The 23,198-nt window shown below is 42.7% G+C and overlaps 1 protein-coding gene across 1 annotated transcript in view; it reads right to left on the bottom strand.

Annotated features, from left to right (window-relative positions):
* Positions 1-23,198, bottom strand: part of ITGA11 (integrin subunit alpha 11) — a 144,897-nt gene that overhangs the window by 106,955 nt on the left and 14,744 nt on the right. The gene's annotated exons all lie outside the window — the stretch shown is intronic.

Here is a 23,198-nt window from a genome sequence, read left to right as displayed (position 1 = left end):
TCTTAGCAATTGAAGAGAGGGGAGTCTTCAATAAGATATCCAGCTCTTTAAGAAACAATGCAAAATGCAAATTAGGAACCCCCCCGCGAACAAACAGAGAAAGAACCTCAGGGAGACAACAGCCCTACCTTCACCTCGGGCTCCTCTGGCGGACCCCCGCGGACCCACACTTCCAGGGGTGCCGTTTTCCAGACTCAGGAATTGGCTGACTGTATCCAGGTCACCGACCATGAAGCCCCTCTGATCTGCACATTGCAAGCCGGAGGGTTGAGCTGGAGTGGCACGGGCAGAGGTAAAAGTATTGCGGGACTCTAGAGGACTTGACAAACTGCCTCCGATGCCCCCCCTTGTCCACCGAGGGCACCACAGCCACCCACATGTTCTATTGGCAAGATACGAGCTTGATACGAAACCTCCAGCATAATTTTAAACACATATTGAGCTCCACAGCAAAGCTTACCCTATCACAATTCGTTGTATTTTCTTAATTTACTTTTTTGGTTTGTGGTATTTGTTCCTAGCGTTTCAATATGCCGTATAACCCGGTGTCCTAACTATTGATTGCCTTATAGTATAGTTTAATTCAGCATGTGTAACCGCTCACTCACAGAGTCCTTTCGAGACCAATTGTTAGTAGCGAAAACTAATAGTAATACCTAACGTTGGTAGCGACTGCTAACACTAATGAAAAGCTATTTTCTTGTATTTTATTTTATCTTGACTCTTGCTTAATTGTCGCCCAACATACAAGTAAGTACGCGCAGACCTAGCCTTCATGTCCTAATACATAAAAATTGTGCATTATGCTCTCAAAGACGTATAGGCTCCACGACAGACCTAGGCTATAGCAAACGAGCTACAGACCGACGCTAGCCTATTATACTTAACGTTGATAGAATTCAATCTATAAAATGCCTAGATAGCATGATTTAAGCCTGTTCATAAATAATAAAAATAGTGCATTGTACACTCTTTGTTTTGAAATATGCATGTGGATTGCCTTTGGGGTACCACGTGCCTATATGTTACCCTCATATGCACTGCAAAAATAAAGAATATAAAAAAAAAAAAAAAATGCAAATTAGGCTGATTTGAACTGGTAAAAATCTGCAACATAGCTTCCGACAGAATGTTTTCAGAATACAGAAAAATGTAGAATGCAGAGAGGATGGACTTATTAGTTGACCTTAAAATATCTCTCTGCATTATGTCAGTGTCAGATTGGACTATAGCAAGGGAAATAGTTCAAAATAAATAAAGGAGTTTTTGAAGCAGATTCTTTTTAACAAACTAAATTCTATGGGGAAAATATTAGAAATGAATCAGCGAAAATAGTCTATTTCAGTTTTTTAAGCATGGGAACATAACTCCTATGGTATATGTGGGAGAAAGTAGTAAAGTGGATTCTCATGTAGAGAATCTGGGAGAGTTGCCATTGAAATCTATGTTCTATGTTCTAATGACCAACTGATATCCTACACACTCTCACATTCTATTGAGTTTCACCTTCAATACACCTCCTTTAATGGTGATTATCATGCCCTGTTCAAATGACACTGTAAGCCCCATAGCCACATCAGCAAAATGAAGTGTTTATGGTACTGGAACCCGCACATTGTGCGGCACTGCCATTCAGTGTCTCCACCCTCTGCATGGAGACACTGAACTTTCATTATAGAGATGCATTGATTTAATGCACCTCTATGAGGAGATGCTGATTGGTCAGGGCTGTATTTGACTTGTGCTGGCTCTGCCCCTGATCTGCCTCCTTGGCAGTCAATCCTATAGGAAAGCATTGTGATTGGCTCACAGAATCACTTCTGATCCAGCACACAGATCAGGGGCAGAGGCAGCAGCTGCAGATTTGAATACAAGTACAATTTTTACTGTATTTAGGGAGGCAAAGGGATACCACGGGGCTCAGTAGGGGGGAAGTTAGTTAGTGGTTTTAACACTATAGGGTCAGGAATACATGTTTGTGTTCCTGACCCGATAGTGTTCCTTTAAGTTCCAGTCAGTCCTTGTTAGTCTTGCAGAAGGAGAAAAATTACATCACCTCTTCTCATCCTATACCAGAGCCTACATGGTTTAATGCTACTCCAACCTACTTATCTTCCCCAATACACAAGTATGTCCTGTCGAAGCCCCTGCGCTCTGCCGAAGACCTACGTTTATCCTCTGTCCGTACTCCCACATCTGATGCTCGCCTCCAAGACTTCTCCAGGGCTGCACCTTTTCTGTGGAACTCCCTTCCCTTCTCTGTTAGACTTTCATCCAGTCTCTACTCCTTCAAAAAAATCTTTGAAAACACATTTCTTCAAGAAAGCGTATCAGTTAAACTGTTAGCAGGTTTTCATTCCCCTCTACCCCCCATGACTCCTCTCCTGCAACTGTCAAAATTACCGTATATACTCGAGTATAAGCCGAGTTTTTTAGCAAATTTTTTGTGCTAAAAAACCCCAACTCGGCTTATACTCGAGTCAATAGTCTGTATTATGGCAATTTGCATTGCCATAATACAGACTGGGGGAGAGGGGTGCTGGCAGAGCTGTACTTACCTTTCCTGCAGCTCCTGTCAGCTCTCTCCTCCTCCGCGCCGTCCGTTCAGCACCTCGGTCAGCTCCCAGTGTAAATCTCTCGAGAGCCACGGCTCTCGCGAGACTTACACTGGGAGCTGACAGAGGGAGCTGCACGGACGGCGCGGAGGAGGAGAGAGCTGACAGGAGCTGCAGGAAAGGTAAGTACAGCTCTGCCAGCCCCCCTCTTCCCCCCCTGAACTACCAATGCCACTGGACCACCAGGGAAGGAGAGCCCCCCTCCCTGCTATGTATCAAGCAGGGAGGGGGGACGAAAAAAAAAATTTATTACTGTCTTTGTCTGTTCTGTCCCATTGGATCTTTTGAGACTTTAAACCTTTGTGCCAGCTCTGACCTAAGGGACTTGCTAACTTCTGTCACAGCATCTATGCTAGTCCTCACTGTCTAGAAGTGGGTCTTGTACCAATTCCAAATCATTGTCATAGTATTATCCTGCCTTCTAGCAAAGCGTTTGTACAGGTGAGTATATATTGGGTCTGAGATTGCCAAGCAGATCTTCCACATATATAATAAAGTTATTAGAAAACAATATTGCTCTCATAAGTCTATAAATATGGTGGGACAAATTGAGCAAAAAAACATAGTTGGAACATTAAATGAATATAAATTGATGGCATAGATTATGCACAAATAATCACAAACTTTCTACATTTAATTTTAGCGTAGTCCCTATCAAGCAAGCAATCTATCCATGCTGATTATGTACGAAAAATAATATGCAGAAATTAAAAAAACATTGCCCACACCCCACCAAGGCTCTGCAACACACACACACACACACACACACACTGCACTCATACACACACACTGCACTCATACACACACACACACTGCACTCATACACACACGCTGCACTCATACACACACGCTGCACTCATACACACACGCTGCACTCATACACACACGCTGCACTCATTATACACACACTGTAAATAAATATTCAATTAATATATTTTTTTTAGGATCTAATTTTATTTAGAAATTTACCAGTAGCTGCTGCATTTCCCACCCTAGTCAATAAGTTTTCCCAGTTTTTTGGGGTAAAATTAGGGGCCTCGGCTTATATTCGGGTCGGCTTATACTCGAGTATATACGGTAACCTAGTTCTCAGTGAATACTTTTCTAGCAACCTATTTCATTACCCCTACTTATACCCTTTGTGTCACTTTACCCCACTCCCTCTAGAATGTAAGCTCATTGAGTAGGGTCCTCAACCCCTCTGTTCCTGTGCGTCCATTTGTCTGGTTCCAATGACGTGTCTGTTAGTCCACCCATTGTACAGTGCTACAGAATTTGTAGGCGCTATATAAATAATAAAATAATAATAATAATGTCATGTGAAAAACATTTTGGTGATCTGTATTTCCAAAAATACCAGCAATTTAAATATTATACCCATCAGCAGGGAATTTGCTCATGTTATTCTTTTTTTTTTTTTAATTCTTTATTTATTCACAAGGTAGGTAACCACAGGCATGTGAAAGCAGTATAAAGAAATACAAAGTGCGGTAATATAGTATCACATATACGAACACTTAGATCATGAACATACAATGGTTTTGAAAACATTTACGTTAAAGAAAGCAGAAATATTAATCAGTCCACAGTTTTCATAACTCGTGAGAGTTCCGTTGTTAGAAATGCATGAACATGTATGGAGTTACACCTCGTTGTTTTTTATTTTAGTAATATAGGAAGATATCGGACATCCTCTGTACACCTCTCAAGTCTACATATATCCCTAGCGTGTTAGAGCATTGGGCCTAGGTTCTCGTCTAGAAAGCCAATGAATCCAGTTCTATATACAAGACTATTTTTATTTATTTATTTATTATTGCCATTTATATAGCGCCAACAGATTCCGTAGCGCTTTACAATATTATGAGAGGGGAATTTAACTATAAATAGGACAATTACAAATAAACTTACAGGAACAATAGGTTGAAGAGGACCCTGCTCAAACGAGCTTACATTCTAGTTGGTTTATATGATATCTTTGACCTCGTATCATTTGTGGGCGCCGCCCAAGGCCTTGGATCGGCACGTATGTGGTATATTGTCCAAAGCATTCAGTGGGCGGTGTCATCTAGGTAGGGAAAGTAGCGATGATATAGCTTGGTGTACATGGAGTCGGACGTAGAAAGGTTAGAGAAAATAGGGTGAAGGAACTTAGTGAGAAGAGGGGGAGGGTGTGGGGAAGGAAGAGGGGGGGAGGGTGGGAGGAGTAGGTTCAATCTGTAGTAGCGTGTTATAATTATAAGTAGGTTTCATAAATTAAACTTAATACTATAAGGCGTTGGGCCCTGGTGGAAATCGAGGTGTCTCAAGCATCTTCCCCAAGCCATAACCGGCCCCGACGAAGATGATATCACAGGCCCCTTCTCCTCTCCCCTAGTCTCCAAGTCCGCTGTTTATCCACGGGGCCCAGACCCTATCAAACTTTTTAATAGTGCCTCTAACTCGCGCCGTCAGCTTATCCATAAGGAAAGCATCTTTGATCTTTTGTACGACTACGTCGACTGGGGGGGTCTCGGTCTGGAGCCACACTTGGGCCAGGGCTCTTCTGGCTGCCAAGTTCACTTTGTGTAATAGGTTTTGTTCCACTCTGGGCCAGTCCTCAAGAGGTCTGGCCAGGAGGAACACCCATGGGTCTAACTTAAGCTCTCTATCAAAAATATCCTTCAAAAGTCCTACCACCCGTTTCCAAAATTTCTGTGCTTCAGGGCATTCCCACCACATATGTATGTAGGATCCCTTCCGGCCGCAGCCTCTCCAGCACAGGTCCGTGGGTGTTTTGTGCATTTTATATAACTTCACCGGGGTGGTATACCACCGAAAGATGGTTTTATATGCCTGTTCCTGCATGGAGACACATATAGACGAAGAGGCTGCTGCCTCCCAGATTTCTTGCCAGTCGACGCCTTCCAATTCCTCGCCCAGGTCAGCTTCCCACTGAGATATATATGTGAGGTCACCCCATTCCGTCGTGTGTGTACTCAAGTGGGTGTACAGGATGGAGATGAGGCTCTTAGGAAACCGTTCTTTGAGGCACATAGATTCAAAGAAGGTTGGCCGGCTCAGTGCGCTGGCTTTAATCAGAGGGGCCTGGGCGAAGTCTCTCACCTGGAGGTAGCGAAAGAAGTCGGCGGGGCGTAAGGTAGCCCTAGACTTAAGTTCTTCAAATGTAATAACAGAGCCGCCTTCATATAGGTGGTAGAGACGCTGTACCCCTGTGCCTTCGATACCCCTAAAATCCCTAGCGTTTAATCCCGGTGGAAATGCTGTGTTTCTCAAGAAGGGAGTTAGGGGGGAAAGTCGGGGTGACAAACCATATTTGGTTGATGTGGCGTCCCAAAGTCTCAGAGAGTTCGCAATAGCCGGGCATTCGACGTGTGTCGATGGTCTACGGTCCCTAGGGACCCACATCAGAAATTGAGGCAAGTCTGGTCCCGTGAGGGACGATTCTAAGTCTACCCACCGCCGCTCCTCTGGAGGGGAATGCCATAAGGCTATCTGTGTAAGTTGCGCTGCTTGGTAATAGAAGTACAAATTAGGGAGGCCCAGGCCTCCTCTCGTCTTCGCTCGATAGAGAACGTTTCGAGAGGTCCTGGGTCTCCTGTTCTGCCAGATGAATTTCCCTATTGCCTGTTGGAGTGCGCCCAGGTCGGATTTGGTCACTTTAACTGAGAGGGCCTGGAACAAGAACAAAATCCTAGGGAGAGTGTTCATCTTCACCGAGTGGATTCTGCCGATTCAGGAGATCGGTTTATCCAGCCATTTCTCCATATCCATCATTAGCGTGCGGATCAGGGGCGTATAATTTTGTGTGAATAGTCGAGCAGGGTCTGCTGTTAACCATACCCCCAAATATTTGATATGATCCCTAGCTGAGCGAATCTGGTATGTGTCGCCTATGGAGGTTATGTCAGGTTCAGGCATGCAAATAGGTAGTGCGCAAGATTTAGGCATGTTTACTTTGTATCCCGCCAGTCTACTATAGTCAGCTAGGACACCCGTTAACGCCCTCATAGACGGAAGTGGGTCAGCCAGGGTCAGTAAGATGTCGTCGGCGAAACCCGACACAACGTACTGATGGCCCCCCACCGAGATCCCATGGATGTGCTCATGTTATTCTTATTCTAGCTTTGGGCAGATTTAATGAGAAAAAAAAATTACATAATATTTAACTTCTAATTACGTTTTCTGAACATGTAGAAAGTATTGCAGGAAATTTGATACAATTTGACCTCTATACTGTTCCAGTTTTTCTACAAAGGATTAATGAATAAATAAAATTTGGAAAATATACATAAATTCAATTTTATCCCTGAATAGCAATTTATATTAAAACTTCTATTTTGTCCTAACTTGGTTTCCTAGCTGTGCATTCCAAGTTTCCAATAAATATTATGCTTAAAGGAACCTCAATGACCAAAACAACTTCAGCTTCTTGAAGCAGTTTTAGTGTACAGTACAGTAAGGCCGCAACTGACAATCATTTTCATAAATCAATCAATCACACGATATTTGTTTTCGATTTATTCAGATGAAAAAAATATTCGCAACCTGAGTAGTGCTGGGCAAATGCAGTGTGCTCTTCAAAAGGTACATGTAGGATTTAAATGGTTTGCATAGAATGTATTTTGGGGGGGCATTCTATGACTTGGACCCAAGTAGTGCCAGACGCAGACAAGAGAAATATGCAATTCAAGGGGTACACAAAGAATTTTGGGGGGAGGGCACACAATTAGTGCTATGGCTACCCAATGAGCCTCAAGTTTGCAAGCCAGGGATGTTATACCGGGTGCACCACCGGTAGCTCTGCTCCAGCTGTCCATCCAGACAGTGTATGAGAGTGTGAGACTGGGGCCTTCCCCTGCTTTACTACCGTACAGCATAGCCCTCTGACAGAGGTGAGCCTGGCATGTGTACTATGGGCACAGAGCCAGCCATACCCTGGGGGAATTGGTGGGTTTACACCCTAACTAGTGTATGTTAGGAGAAAGACGGCATGAACAATTTAATGGAGATATAAAGCACTATGCACTCAGTCTAAAGATAAACTTATATATACCATGAAGAGCACACGTAAAAATAATGAAATTTTCTAAGTAGCTAAACAGTTTTGTTGGAAAATATTTATAATTCCAGTATGAACAAATTAACTTTTTTTTTTTTTTTTGAAGATTAAGCTTTCTATCTTTCTAGATAGAATGACTGCTCAAGAGTCTGGATCCACTACAGATGAGACCGTGATCCTGAGTGCATGATAACCTAAACTAAAGATGCATAAATCCTAACGTTTTAGACAGCATTTTCTATGACGCTTTGACTTTAATATTAGGAGAAATATAATATAATCTTAGGATCCACCAAATTTCTCTGGACACACATTAAGTGTTTGGCAGCACATGAAAAGTGATACCCTACAGTATGGAGAATTTATATGGAGCTGGATTCCTTTCAGTGATTTGTGAATTGATTTAACTCCTGAATCGCCTGAATTCCAAATAATGTAGTACAGTGCTTTCTTCTGCTGACCAACAGAATAAGCAATACGTGCCCTGGAAAAGTGCTTTCTGGCAACAATATCGACACACAGCTGGCAACCAAGAAGCACTGTCCGACCCGTGGCCAACAAAGTTTCAGTAAGGCCACAGCCAACCTCTAACACTCGGTGTCACTGCTGCAAGTCTTCATCAACATGAGCTTAGGTGCAGATACACCGTAATGTCTACACACAAGATCACCATATAAGCCCATTTCGTTTTAACCCGCTATCAAGTCCTACAGTAAACACTCCTCAATACCGGGCAACAAATCCTACACCAACCTCATGTACCTAAACCCACGCTCATCACAGAGATGTCACTTCCAAGTAAAATGCTAAAAACAGGTCATCCACTGGAGTAGAAGAACTGATAGCTCTGGGAGCCACCATCCTTCCAGTGGGCAACAACACACATGTACCATGTCACTGAAGGCAGTCCCTGAAAAAAGGGGCGGGAGCAGAGACTAGTGCAATATATATCCTATATAGGGGATAGTGTTAGGGCTGGACTTTTATTTATATATATATATATATATATATATATATATATATATATATATATATATATGTATAGTGCCTCGCTGTAATGGGTTAGTCAGCCATGAGAGAGCTTTATAGAGCTGCAACAACTAATCCATAATGAGAATCATTGACAATGATTTTTATAATTGATTATTGTTGATTAGTTGTTGCAGCTCTACAGTATAGATCATGCCCCTGTAGAGCTACTGCCCAATTCTGTGTTATATAACAGTTAAATTATTGTTTATACAGCCCTAGTTACACCTTTCTAGCAGAGACTAGCACAGCTTTTATATACACTTCCTGAAAAAGAGTTTACAGTTTTGAAACTTTTTTTTTTATTCCACAGTGTGTCTAAATTAGACATCCTTAAACACACTGTGCAATACGGGAAGCGAAAAAAATTTCAATGTGAATTTCCTATTAGAGCCTGCAACTACCTCTTGTATATGTTTAAAGGGACACTTTTTCCGGTTGCCATGTCCTACTGTTTTAACCCTACAAGTGAAAACATTGTCGTCCTGCAGGATCATTAATGTCTACATTGCAGGGTTTAAATGTCTCTAGTGGCTGTCATAATAACAGCCACTGAAGGCGCTTCCTCCGAAATATCCCAGTGAAACTCGACTATTTCAATCAGATGATCTCATTGGGGCCAATCTGATTTAATGCAGTGTAGCGTTTTGCCTTGCATGCTTTCAGCAATGGATTGGCTGAGATCATCAAGATTGATGATATCCACAAAGGGGGCAGGTCCAGCCACTGAGAGAGCAGCATGGGAGAAAAGGTAAGTCTATCTAAATGGTGACTAGGGCATTATAGTGTTAGGAATACACATTTGTATTACTAATGCTATAGTTTTCCTTTAAAGTTCAACTAACAGATCAGGAGATAAGAACTTATAAAGTAAACACAGTGTGCAGTAAAATGAAACTTGTTTTTTTTTTCATGGAGATTGTGAGACTGGTTTGGGCTTATAGCTGCATCACTTTTTATACACTTTTGAATTTTTCTGCATTTGTGTGCAGTGAGATAGAACACCACCTTAGAGGGGAATTTCCATTCCCCCATATTATTAGTATTACGGTAAGTTACTTATACCTATATTTAACAAATATGTATTTGTGAAGTATAAAAAATAAAATTAAATGTAGAAAACAACACCTTTTTATTTAACGTGCTGTAGTGAATATGGTGACAGGAGTGGCCTGGGGCCATCATTGTTAGTACAGCTCTCAACACGGAGCTGAAAGCTATCACTCTCAGTCAATGATCCAGCCCTGCACTGCAGGCTTAGCTTAGGAGAGCGTATGTTGCTATGATGCCTGGTTTGTCCCTTTAACATGTGTTTCTTATGGGCAGTAATGAAGGGTTTACTTGTCCTATTATTATCGTTATTATTAGCATTTATATAGCACCAACATTGATCACAAAACTTTCAATTATGAACTAGGAATATTTAATAATAAGTTCTTTACAACTAATCCTGTCAGACACAGGAGGTGACAACCCACTTACAATCACGGAGGAAGGGGTTCAGGACAACAACAGGAAGAACTACTGTAGGTGGAAGAGAGTTAGATCGATCTATTTATGTCTGTCTGTCTGACTGTCTGTCTCTACATCTGTCTGTCTATATATCATCTATCTATCTTATACATCTGTAACGGATGCATTTTACATACTTTAATATTTACAAAATCACGAATGTCTTGGAAAAAACAAAAATAAAACAAGGTGGAGTGTGTTTTTTTTCAGTTGTCATTTTAGATAATGTTGTTAGTTCTGAAATTAAAATAGCTTTGCAGTAAGCAGATGCTTCATATTTCACAGCTGTATTGGAAATTGTTATGTTTAAATGGGGCATATACAGCGAGGGGGTATTTCCAGGAACATAGAGAATCAGATAACCGTTCTTTGAAAAGCTATATGCCTGTCCATCCTAGTTGATTTTATAGCATGTCTATTAAAAAGGTGAATGGTTTATTTCAAATTAAGAACACTCAATTCCGTTATTACTTTTACAATACAGGATTTAACTGCCCTTATCTTTAGCACATTTGTGAACATTACGTCCACCCAATCTCTCCAATAATAATAGGTATGTATGGATCTAAGTAACAGTTCCGCTTGTTTTCCAGAAGTCTATCTTTGATTTTATTTAAAGAGCTCTGTGATTTTCAAGGTATTTTTCAAGTTATGGTCATCTTTGATTTGTTTTCTATAAAATTTCTTTTTTAGAGACTTCAGATAGTTCCATACCAGACTTTATAATTCGGCAGTGCCTATTTATTTTTTTTACCCTTGGCCTTATTGGAGAGTTAGCTAGTGCTAGCATTATAAAAGACCATTATTTTAGAAAGGAAACTCCACTTGTCAGATTATTAGAAGAGATTATCACATCGCTTGAGTAGATCTTCCCTTAGGCCTTTAGGCTTGTATAGTCGATGGAAGCAGTCCAAAAGTAAGTCTTTAGGGACATGTTTCTCTATGAGACAAGTGAAGAATTCCGTCTGATAACCTCCCACTTCTTCTTCAGTAATTTCCTGTGGGATTCTTCACCCCTCTGATATTTGTTCTCTATGACCTATGATGTGTAGTAGTGGAGTTTAATTCCAGAATGTTAGTCTTATGTTTAAATTTCAGTCTTTATCCCATGACAATTACATAGATTTTTTTTTTAAAACCTGTAATCAAATCTTTTATGTCTTTTAGCATAACCCCCAACTTTATATCTAGGCGGTTTCCTCGTTATTATAGAGTAATAAAGTGAGCGTCATTCAGACTGGGCCCCCTCCAGTCCTTCTGTTTTACTACTGTCACGATCCCGGGGAACCCAACACGCTAACACACACACAGACACACACACAGAAAGTGTGCTGTACCGGTCCTTAGAGTGGCCGGGCTAAGCACACAAAGAATAGTCAGGAGACAAGCCGAGTAAGGGGAACCAGAAAACAGAATAACGAGAAACAAGCCGAGGTCAAAGGGTAGGAGAAAGTCACAAAGTCAGTATAACAAGCCAGAGGGTACGTAACCAGAAAGCACACGTTCACAATCGATACTATAAAGCAAAGACCACAACAGGGCACAGATAGACAGGAAAGGTAAGTATTTAAATCCTAGCCTGAATCCTGATTGGCTAACCACCAATCAGTATTAACAAACACACGTGGGGGATATCTATACCCCCCACTGTGTTTGTTGCACTGTAGCTTTAACGCCGGGTCACGTGAGTGACCCCGGCGCTTAGATAATAGTGCCGGCTCCCAGCGTGCAGCGTTAGACATGCTGCCGCTGGGAGGAGGAGAGGAGGACGCGAGCGGCGTGTCAGGAGGAGAGGACGCCGCTCGCTTAACGGTAAGGGGAGAGGGGACCGCGGGCGGCGACGGACCGAGGGTGAGTGCTGCGAGAGGATTGCAGCCTCCCCTCACCGCTGCCCGCGGAGCCCTGACATAACCCCCCCCTCGAAGACCGCCCAGGGGGCGGGAAGCCGAAGGCTTCAAAGGAAACCGCGCATGAAAGGAGCGGATCAAGGAGGGGGCGTCCAAGTCAGAGACAGAAACCCACGACCGCTCCTCCGGGCCATAACCCTTCCAATCAACCAGATACTGCAACCGACCTCGAGAGAAACGAGAATCAAGGAGAGCAGCCACCTCATATACGTCACTAGAGACCGCGCGGAGGGCATCGGAACGCCTGAGAGAGCCAGAGAACCGATTACAGAGCAAGGGCTTCAAAAGGGAGGTGTGAAAGGTGTTAGGTATGCGCATGGAAGGGGGCAAGGCCAGGGAGTAGGATACAGGATTCACCCTACGCAACACCTTATAGGGACCAAGGAACTTGGGCGCGAACTTCATCGAGGGAACCCTAAGGCGGAGATTCCTAGAGGACAACCAAACCCTATCACCCGGAGCATAAGAAGGAGCCGCACACCTACGACGATCAGCAAACCTCTTTTGAGTAGCAGCAGCACGACAAAGAGCAGCATGGACCTGATCCCACATCTTCCGTAAGGAGGCGAGGTGCTCGTCCAAAGCGGGCATTCCCTTGTCGGAGAATACACCGGGAAGGACAGCGGGTTGGAACCCATAAGCCACCATAAAAGGACTTGCGCCAGTAGAAGAATGAGACACAGTGTTCCTGGCAAACTCAGCCCAGGGAAGGAGACGGGACCAGTTGTCCTGGTGTGCATTCGTGAAACAGCGTAAATACAACTCCACAGACTGATTTGCTCGTTCGGCAGCTCCATTAGATTGCGGATGATAGGAGGAAGTAAACGATAAGGAGACCCCCATCTCAGCACAAAAGCCTCTCCAAAACCGAGAGACAAACTGAGGGCCCCTGTCAGATACGATATCTTGTGGTATACCATGCAAGCGGAACACTTCTTTGGCAAACACCTGAGCCAACTGAACCGCAGAAGGTAGCTTCTTAAGCGGAATGAAGTGCGCCATTTTGGAGAACCTATCCGTTACAGTCAAAATTACTGTCTGCCCATCAGATGAAGGAAGATCCACAATAAAGTCCATGGATAAGTGTGTCCACGGTTTCTTGGGTACAGATAGGGGCATAAGGAGTCCCAGGGGTTTAACATTAGGGGACTTACACTGTGTACAGACACGGCAAGCCTGCACGTAATCTACCACGTCTTTTTTGAGTGAGGGCCACCAAAACTGTTGGAGAAGACCCTTGTAAGTCTTGGTAACCCCTGGATGACCAGCCGTTTTGGCTGTGTGAAATAAAGTCAACAACTTCTTTCTGTCTTTTACTTTCACGTACAGCTTACCAGTAGGTGTCTCAGAGGGTGCTTGGGGTTGGTATGACTTGATACCATCAAGAAAAAGAGACGAGATAACCAAACGGGTAGTAGCTATTATATTAGTTGTGGGTACAATGGGCTCAGGAGTGGAGGTAATAGAATCTACAGGTTCGTACTGGCGGGAGATGGCATCAGCCTTGACATTTCGATAACCAGGCCTGTATGTGATTATGTACTGAAAACGTGAGAGAAATAAAGACCATCTAGCCTGACGAGAGGATAACCTCTTAGCATCTGCGATATAGGATAGATTTTTATGATCGGTTATAACCAAAATCTTGTGTCTAGCTCCCTCTAACAAGTACCTCCATTCTTTAAATGCCATCACTATAGCTAATAATTCCCTGTTCCCAACGTCGTAATTCTTTTCAGACTCTGACAAGCGTTTTGAAAAGTAACCACAGGGAAGGAGGGGTTCGTCATACGATTGTCTTTGTGACAACACTGCTCCTATACCTGATTCAGAGGCGTCTACTTCCAGTACAAAGGGAAGGGAAGGATCAGGATGGTGTAACACAGGGGCAGTGGCAAATGCCTTTTTTAGAGTCTCGAAGGCCACAATAGCATTAGGATTCCAAACCCTGGGGTGTAAACCCTTTTTTGTCAGTTTAGTGATAGGGGAAATAATGGATGAGAAGTTTTTAACAAACTTTCTATAATAATTGGCAAACCCTATAAATCGCTGTATTGCCTTAAGTCCTTGGGGAAGGGGCCAGGACAGTATAGCTTCCAATTTTGAAGGATCCATGCTGAATCCTTGTTCAGAAATAACATAACCCAGGAATTGTACAGAGGTTTGGTCGAATAAGCATTTCTCTAATTTACAATAAAGACCATTCTGCAACAACCTTTTAAGCACCATCCTAACATGAGTATGATGTGTCTTCAAATCTGGAGAATATACAAGTATGTCATCTAGGTAGACTACAGCACAGACATGCAGTAGATCTCTAAGGACATCGTTTATGAGGTCCTGAAAAACGGCAGGAGCATTACACAATCCAAAAGGCATGACCAGATACTCGTAATGCCCACTACGCGTATTGAACGCCGTTTTCCATTCATCATTCTCCTTAATACGAACAAGGTTATAAGCCCCCCTGAGGTCTAGTTTAGTAAAATATCTAGAACCTTTGACACGATCAAACAATTCGGTAATGAGGGGAATCGGATAGGCATTTTTAATCGTCTCAAATCGCCCTCCTTTTTTGCCACAAAAAAGAAACCAGCACCAGCAGGAGAGGAGGACCTTCTAATAAAACCTTTACTTAAGGCCTCTCGTATGTACTCCTCCATGACCTGGTTTTCTTTCTCAGAAAGAGGGTAGACCTTACCCCTAGGAGGCATAGTACCCGGTAATAGGTTTATGGCACAGTCATACTCACGGTGTGGGGGTAGCTTATCTGCCTCCCTTTTTTCGAAAACCAAAGCAAGGTCTGCATACACAGAAGGGACAGAAACAGAAAGCGGTTTAGCCGTGGGCACGTTAAGTAAACAAATGGGACGTACTTGGGCCATACAGTCTCGTTGACAAGATTCCCCCCAGGAGAGTATGTCTAAACAACCCCAATCAAGTACTGGGTTGTGTTTCACTAACCAGGGAAAACCCAGAACTATGGAAGCAGTAGGGGAGTCAATTATTTGGAAGGTTAACCTTTCCTTGTGTAAAGCACCCACACACATCTCTATATCTTGGGTCTCATGGGTCACCAGAGGTCTCTCAAGGGGTCTACCATCTATGGCCTCAACGGCCAAGGGTGTGGCCTTTTGGATCAAAGTCAAGGCTGCGGTTCTGGCAAAGGTCTCATCCATAAGGTTGTCAGCCGCACCTGAATCGATCAAGGCTTTAGTTGTTATGGTGGTTTTATTGACCAAAAGAGAGACCGTAATAAATGGTCTGGAGATGGACACATGAGGGGACAAAGTCATAACACCCGAGGCCGACCCCTCTCTAGGCCTTAGGTGCTGGAGTTTCCCTGTAATTTAGGGCATGTATTACAGTGGTGACCCCTCTTTCCACAATAGAGACATAACCCCTCCCTTCTACGATACGTTCTTTCAGCCTCAGTTAACCCCGTAGCACCCAATTGCATGGGTTCGGGGGATGGTTGCCTAGGAGCGGGTAACGCTAGTAATGCAGTACTGGGTAGAGCAGGTAACACCCGTGTATCCAGCCGTCTTTGACTACGTCTCTCTCTAATGCGGTTATCAATAAGGATTACATAGTCTATAATATCATCTAGAAGGACAGGCAGTTCCCTGGATGCTATTTCATCCAGTATGTAAGCGGCCAAACCCTCCTGAAAGGCTGTTACGAGGGCGTCGTTATTCCAAACCACTTCAGCTGCTAGAGTGCGGAATTCGATAGTATAATCCGCTACAGATCTGTTACCCTGTCGAACCCTAAGCAGAGCTTTGCCAGCAGAGGCAACCCTACCGGGTTGATCAAACGTGCGTTTGAATGCGGACAAAAAATCCGCAAAGGACATAGGAGACATATTTTCCCACATGGGGTTTGCCCATGCTAAAGCTCTCCCAGACAGGTGGTTTATCAAAAAGGCAATTTTGGATCTGTCGGTGGGATAGGAACGTGGATTCATCACCAGATGGATGTCAATTTGATTGAGGAAACCACGACACAATGCTGGGTCACCACTATAGCGCTGTGGCGGTGTCATATGGACTACATGGGCAGGAACGGGTACTGGAGTGGCAATGGGTTCGGACACAGCAGCAACCGCCTCCTGGACGGCAGGCTGCAGGTGTGCAGTACGAGCCAGTATGGTCTGCAAAGCTTGAGCAAACTGATCCATACGGTGGTCCAAGCCATCCATTCTAGCCTCCTGATTAACTAGGAGCTGTGGTATGTCAGCAGGTTCCATTATGGCCCTGTTGTAATGTCACGATCCCGGGGAACCCAACACGCTAACACACACACAGACACACACACAGAAAGTGTGCTGTACCGGTCCTTAGAGTGGCCGGGCTAAGCACACAAAGAATAGTCAGGAGACAAGCCGAGTAAGGGGAACCAGAAAACAGAATAACGAGAAACAAGCCGAGGTCAAAGGGTAGGAGAAAGTCACAAAGTCAGTATAACAAGCCAGAGGGTACGTAACCAGAAAGCACACGTTCACAATCGATACTATAAAGCAAAGACCACAACAGGGCACAGATAGACAGGAAAGGTAAGTATTTAAATCCTAGCCTGAATCCTGATTGGCTAACCACCAATCAGTATTAACAAACACACGTGGGGGATATCTATACCCCCCACTGTGTTTGTTGCACTGTAGCTTTAACGCCGGGTCACGTGAGTGACCCCGGCGCTTAGATAATAGTGCCGGCTCCCAGCGTGCAGCGTTAGACATGCTGCCGCTGGGAGGAGGAGAGGAGGACGCGAGCGGCGTGTCAGGAGGAGAGGACGCCGCTCGCTTAACGGTAAGGGGAGAGGGGACCGCGGGCGGCGACGGACCGAGGGTGAGTGCTGCGAGAGGATTGCAGCCTCCCCTCACCGCTGCCCGCGGAGCCCTGACAACTACTCTGTGAGGACATAGAGCTTGTCTGCGGGGATGTTGGTCAACTCTTCTGGTCTATTAAGTGATGGAAAATATGATGGTACATTTTCTTTTTTTTTTTCTTCTATTACTCAGTTTTTGTATTTTTTTATTTACTTTTACAGGACATTTGTTTTTCTTTCTTACATAATGTCCATGAGGCTGGGTATAACGTCTTTAAAAGACTACTGTATAGTCACAGAGAATTTTAAAAAACACTTATTAAATGGGGAAGTGGCAACTTCTCTGTTAGTTTTATCATTGAATGAAATATTGAAAATCTTTTGAAATTCTCTTTAGCAAAATTACATCATTAAAAACAAAGAGAACGTTACCTGCGCTCTGGCCTAAATCCCCATGTACATTTAAACAAAATGGAGGCTCTTTAGTTTTATTCCAATGGCCATTTGAATGTATAAGCTCACCAGCCACGTCAAGGCAAGCCTCAATAGGTGAGTTCCTACACTAGCCATTAGATATGCTGATATCAGCCAAGAATCTCCAGTAAGACAGGAAGGGGTATTCTATAAACCCTTTCACATTTAACCCTTTATAGGGCTTCTGCACATACAATAAACTTTGCTGGTATCAGACAAAGTATAAACATCTCTAATGAGACAGGAAGGGGTGTTTTATAAACCCCTACATACTTAACCCTGAATGGGGCTATAACACATACACATCACCTTGCTGGAATTACATCATTATTAGAAAAATTACATCATTATTCAGTTCAAACAAGGCAAAGTTAGGGCAAAATTTGCACACCGACGGGAGAAGTAGAAACACGGTTTCATTTCTCCTTTTCAATCTATGCTCACTGCCAGATGCAAAGGACAGAGTTCGTAAAAATGATAGACAGAAAGCTAAGATTGCGGCACCCAGTTACAGGATGAAGAGGTGTGGATTTCTGCATTTAATTTAAAGTCTCACACTTCACAAACATATATTTGTTAATTCTAGGGATAAGTAACACATAATATTAAAAATCATTTGTAGTGACAATTCCCCTCTGAGCTCACAGTACTAGAACCAAATGACATTTTTGTACTTTAAGAAAACACCATAATTCAGAATGCAAAATTTGTAAGAACAATAATTTGCCAGAAAATAAGGAAAGGGAGCTTCTAAACAAGTCATGCCAAGAACAGTTTCTTATTACACATAATTTAAAAATGCACAATATACAATGATCTGAAAAGGCTGCTCTTTGTTACCCATTTGCATGAATTCTATTACTACCTGTTAATAGATATCTGCTTATCCAGACTAATCTCTCCGATATATTTAAATGCATAGTTGATCACTTTCCCCGTTCCTTCACATTGGGATCTTACAAAGGCCTCGATCTATTATTGAGTAAGCTTTTCAAATGATTTAATATCTTGGATAAACTTTAAATAGCTGTTTTCAAAATATTAAAATATTATTATTATTATTATTATCATATACACATGAGCCTGTTGGTCTGTGTGATGGTGCGGGTTGGAATTGTGGACAGTGCCTCATTGGATCATGAGAAGATGGACAAATACCAAGAATTGAAAGAAGAGCTAGAAAGGATGTGGAAAGTGAAGGCAGTAGTAGTCCTAGTTACGATAAGGAGCGCTCAGGGCTGTGACCCCCAAGTTGGGGGAATGGCTTCAACAGATTCCATGTGGGACATCCGAGATCACTGTCCTAGTCAAGTCCTATCTTTCTTCTAGCTATTAGTTCAAGTGTCTTTATTTATGGCTCTATTGGGAGACATATTACAATCTGCGTAACACACAAAGAGCAAAGATTTAAAATGTTTTTTCAATGGTACTTAATACCCCAACACTTAGCACTTATGTACCGCTCCGGAGTTTAAGCATGCATGGGATAGGCATAAGGCTATCCTAACTATAAGATAAGGCAAGGGCCTAATGAAAGTATTTAGCAAATTGGGCAGACTAGATGGGCCGAATGGTTCTTATCTGCCGTCACATTCTATGTTTCTATGTCCAACTTGTGTTGGAAAATGTGCGGAAGGATAGGCACTTTCATCGACTGTTGGTGGACCTGCCCAAAACTAAAACCAACGTGGCAAGCCATAACTTCTCTCATGACCAGACTCCTTGGAAAACCATGCCCGATGGACCCATGGGCTTTCTTACTACCCAAATATCTAGATTCTTTTAAGCGAGCAGAAAACAAACTGATAGCGCGAGTGGCCCTTGCTGCCCGCAGGGCAATAGGAGATGTAAGGACGACGACACACTTACCCACATCGACAGTGATAGCCAAAAAAAAATTACAAGACTCAGTAGATATGGATAGCCTCACATCCCGAATCCATTTGGGACTCATGGCTCATTCGAGACACCCCCATACCTTGGTAACAAATGCACTGACACAAATGCTATAAAATCATTAATTCCGAAACTCCATACCCTACTGGGCAACAGGCCGTGCAACCCCCAGCTATCTTACCCAGGGGGCGGGGTACCACGGGCAACCACAGACAGCCACACTTACAGGTCGGACCGCCAACCTCACCTTTTTCTACCACATTAAAGATATTCACATTCTTACTTTTCTCTTCCTCACCGACTAACCAGTCCACCCACTTCACATTACCACCCCTATCCTGTCTTCCCATCGGGCACCTCAGCCAGACAAAACTCCAGACCACAACAGTGACCAACACCACATGACCTTTAACCCCTTAAGGACCAAACTTCTGGAATAAAAGGGAATCATGACATGTCACACATGTCATGTGTCCTTAAGGGGTTAAGCACGGCTTTGGAATTGCCCCAACCGAGACAACAAAGCTTCCCAAAACTCCAAACAACAAGCTGAAGTCTACAATATAAACACCCCTACCCCTTCATGAGGGGACCATAACTTTACGGGACCACACACTCAGAATCAAAACCAATCAACTCCCTGAAGTGAAACAACCTAGGAGAAAACAGAGACCAATCCGACTCAATAGTTTGCAAAATATCCTGATCAAAATGTTCTGGAGAAATGCTACAAATGCCAGAGTTTGTGTAACTAATGTGCATTGTACATATACACTCTGAAATTAAAAAAAACTGTTCATGTTCCTGTCGCTGTCAGAGGTCAAACAATGAGTCTGCCCGCACTTGGAGCCTGTACTGTACTATACTGTAACTTTCTGCTATAATCTATGTCATCTATGTGAATGCATTTACTACCCTTTCCTAATTAAAAATAAATAAATAAAAATAAAGAATTTTGAAAACAAAAAATGAATGGCTTTGTATTATATGATTTATTCTTTAGCTTACTTTGACTTGATGTTTTTACTTTTTGCTTTCTCTCTGCCTACTTCTGCCTGTAACATCTGTCGTGTGTCTGTGCCACACTGTCTCTCTGCTGTTTGCTCGTTGCCAGCTTTCGCTTTATTCATTACACATGCTATTCTTATTCATCCGCCATAACCTTGCTTTAACTCCTGCAAACTGCTTAATCCTCCTTTCCGCCAATAATTCATAGAAGCCTGTGGAAGGTTCCCATGAGGTATCCCCAATTTCTCACCTTCTTTTCCATTCACTTTTTCCTAGACTGCGTCTTTGCTTTTTCTGCTTGTCTCTGCCAGGAAACTGCTTGAGTCTAGTTCCATTAAACCACGGCCAAACTCAGCCCGGTCAGGTCATCTAACTCCACCACTGCCTACCTATTGATAATGTACCTCAAATGGAATAACACATTTTCATGATTTCTTTTGAAATTGGATAAATCCAAGAATCAAAGAATAGACCTCTTCAAATGAGCCCATGGATACCTTCTTCTGCCAAAAATATTGAACCCAAAACTTTATTAGCATTTTTTTAAATTAAGGTTCTAAAAGTATTATGAATGTCCTATTTCTATAGAAGTCATATAGAACACAGACAATTTAAGCCGTAGGCTATTAGCCAAGCCTCAAAGATTCTCACCACTGCATATCGACTCTACCATCTGTCTTCTAATCTACTATGTTGATGAGATAGCAGAAAATACTAAGGAAATCAGAGAAACTAAAATCGAAATACATTCCAGCTGTATATTTGCAAGAAATGTGGTTTGTACACAGCACAGATAGAATTGTAATCAATGTAATGCATGATGTTAAAGTTAATCAGTGACTTTGGGAGACCAATACACTCCTAAAGAGAATAACACGTTTGTTTCACTCTTTTTAAGTTCCCTGCACATCCACACCTATGAAATGGAAACTTGTAATCTCCCCCTCCTATCCATTTTCATCGTCTCTAAGACTTATGCAGGCTGTTTGTTGAGGCTTTTGTAGAACTCCCTGGATTGCATAGTGTCCGAGTTAGAAGAGGGCTGATATCTGACCATCAGATTTCTACAATCTGCACCGAGCTTCAAAGTGCTGGTGCCCCAGTCTGTTTAACCCCTTAAGGACCAAACTTCTGGAATAAAAGGGGATCATGACGTCACACATGTCATGTGTCCTTAAGGGGTTAATGCCTATCAGGCTTCACCACATACCTCGAACTTTCAGAAGACCAGTCCATTTGGCTTTAGTGTGTGTTTCAACAATTAGAGGCTGATTGTTTGTGTGGCACAGTGTATTGGGAGTTGTATTTATAATTTTAACTATCTACAATGCCATCCATGTCTGAAGAGTGTGTACTACCACAACGTCACACCAGTACTGTGTTCCAATCTGCATGGTTCTGTATGACGCAGACCACTGTGTCCTTCCACCCAGCCCATTTGCTTGCTCAGTCGTTTCAACACATTTTATATTCTATTATGTCTTTTATTGTTATACCTGAATGTCCTAGTTAAATTTTTTACAGTTCCTGGCTATGTTTCTGGTTACTTCCTTAGTAGCCTCACTATCAGAATTTTGACAATGGCTAGTGGGAGAGTAGGAGTTGTGAGCCCTGTTTCATGGGATTTTTTTCGGCCTAGACTAATGATAGTTGTAGCATACAAACTGGTACAAAACCAAAGCACAGATGCCTACTTTCAAGCTTAACAATTTGAGTATTCGGGCTAGGTTTGGGGAATCAGGAGGGTTGGGGTTAGAGTTTTAGTCTTAAAAGAAATATATTTAAAATATTTAGGATTAGAGGCTTTAGTGTTAGGGTCTAAAGAATCAGTTGTCAGAATAATTTAATTTAAGGGACACTATATTCACCAGAAGAACTACAGCTTATTGAATTTGTTCTGGTGAGTAGAATCATTACCTTCAGGCTTGTTGCTGTAAACACTGTATTTTCAGAGAAAATGCAGTGTTTACATTACAGCCTAGTGATAACTTCACTGGCCACTCCTCAGATAGCTGTTAGAGATCCTTCCTGGGTCATGGCTGCCTAAAATGCATCCAAACATTCAGTGTCTCCTCCCTCTACATGCAGACACTGAACTTTCCTCATAGAGAGTCATTAATTCAATTCATCTCTATGAGGAGATGCTGATTGGCCAGGGCTGTGTTTGAATTGTGCTGGCTCTGCCCCTGATCTGCCTCCTTGTCAGTCTCAGCCAATCCTATGGAGAAGCATTGTGATTGGATCAGGCTACCACTTCTGATGATGTCAGCAGACAGCTTGTTTTTCTGAGGCAAACAGCATGCATAGCTATAGCTTCAGGCTTGATTACAGTAAGATTTTGCTATATTTATGGAGGCATGAGGGGCCCATGGGGGCTAGATGGTAGTTTTAACACTATAGGGTCAGGAATTCATGTTTGTGTTCCTGGCCCTATAGTGATCCTTTAAGAGAATTGAGGTTCTGGCTCTTAATGGGTCACTCCAGATTCCTAAAGCACTTTAGCTTGCTAAAAAGCTTTATGTGTGAAGAGTGTGTCCTCATTTTTTCATTTGGTACATTTTATACTTTTATAAATTAACCTGGTTAGACTCACTTGGCTCTCAAACTGACAGCTGGTAATATTACTTCCTGGTTTGGTTAGCTCAGAAGAGCTAAACTCAAGAGGCAGCAATTGCTCAGAGCACCTGCCTTGCAAAGACTTCTCATTGAGTTGGATTCGAAAGTCTGTAATTGGACAGACACAGGAAGTCTGGGTAAGATTAGAATGGGAGAGTTTGCAAACACAGCAGGCAAGAGAACTGCGGGTTTTGCAGGCTGTTTTTTTTATCTAAACCCAATGGAAAAAAATGCACAATTAAATGCAAGTTT

The sequence above is a fragment of the Pelobates fuscus genome, chromosome 3, assembly GCF_036172605.1.
Source record: "Pelobates fuscus isolate aPelFus1 chromosome 3, aPelFus1.pri, whole genome shotgun sequence".
In the NCBI taxonomy this organism is placed as follows: domain Eukaryota; kingdom Metazoa; phylum Chordata; class Amphibia; order Anura; family Pelobatidae; genus Pelobates; species Pelobates fuscus.
This window is presented reverse-complemented; position numbering and strand designations above follow the sequence as displayed.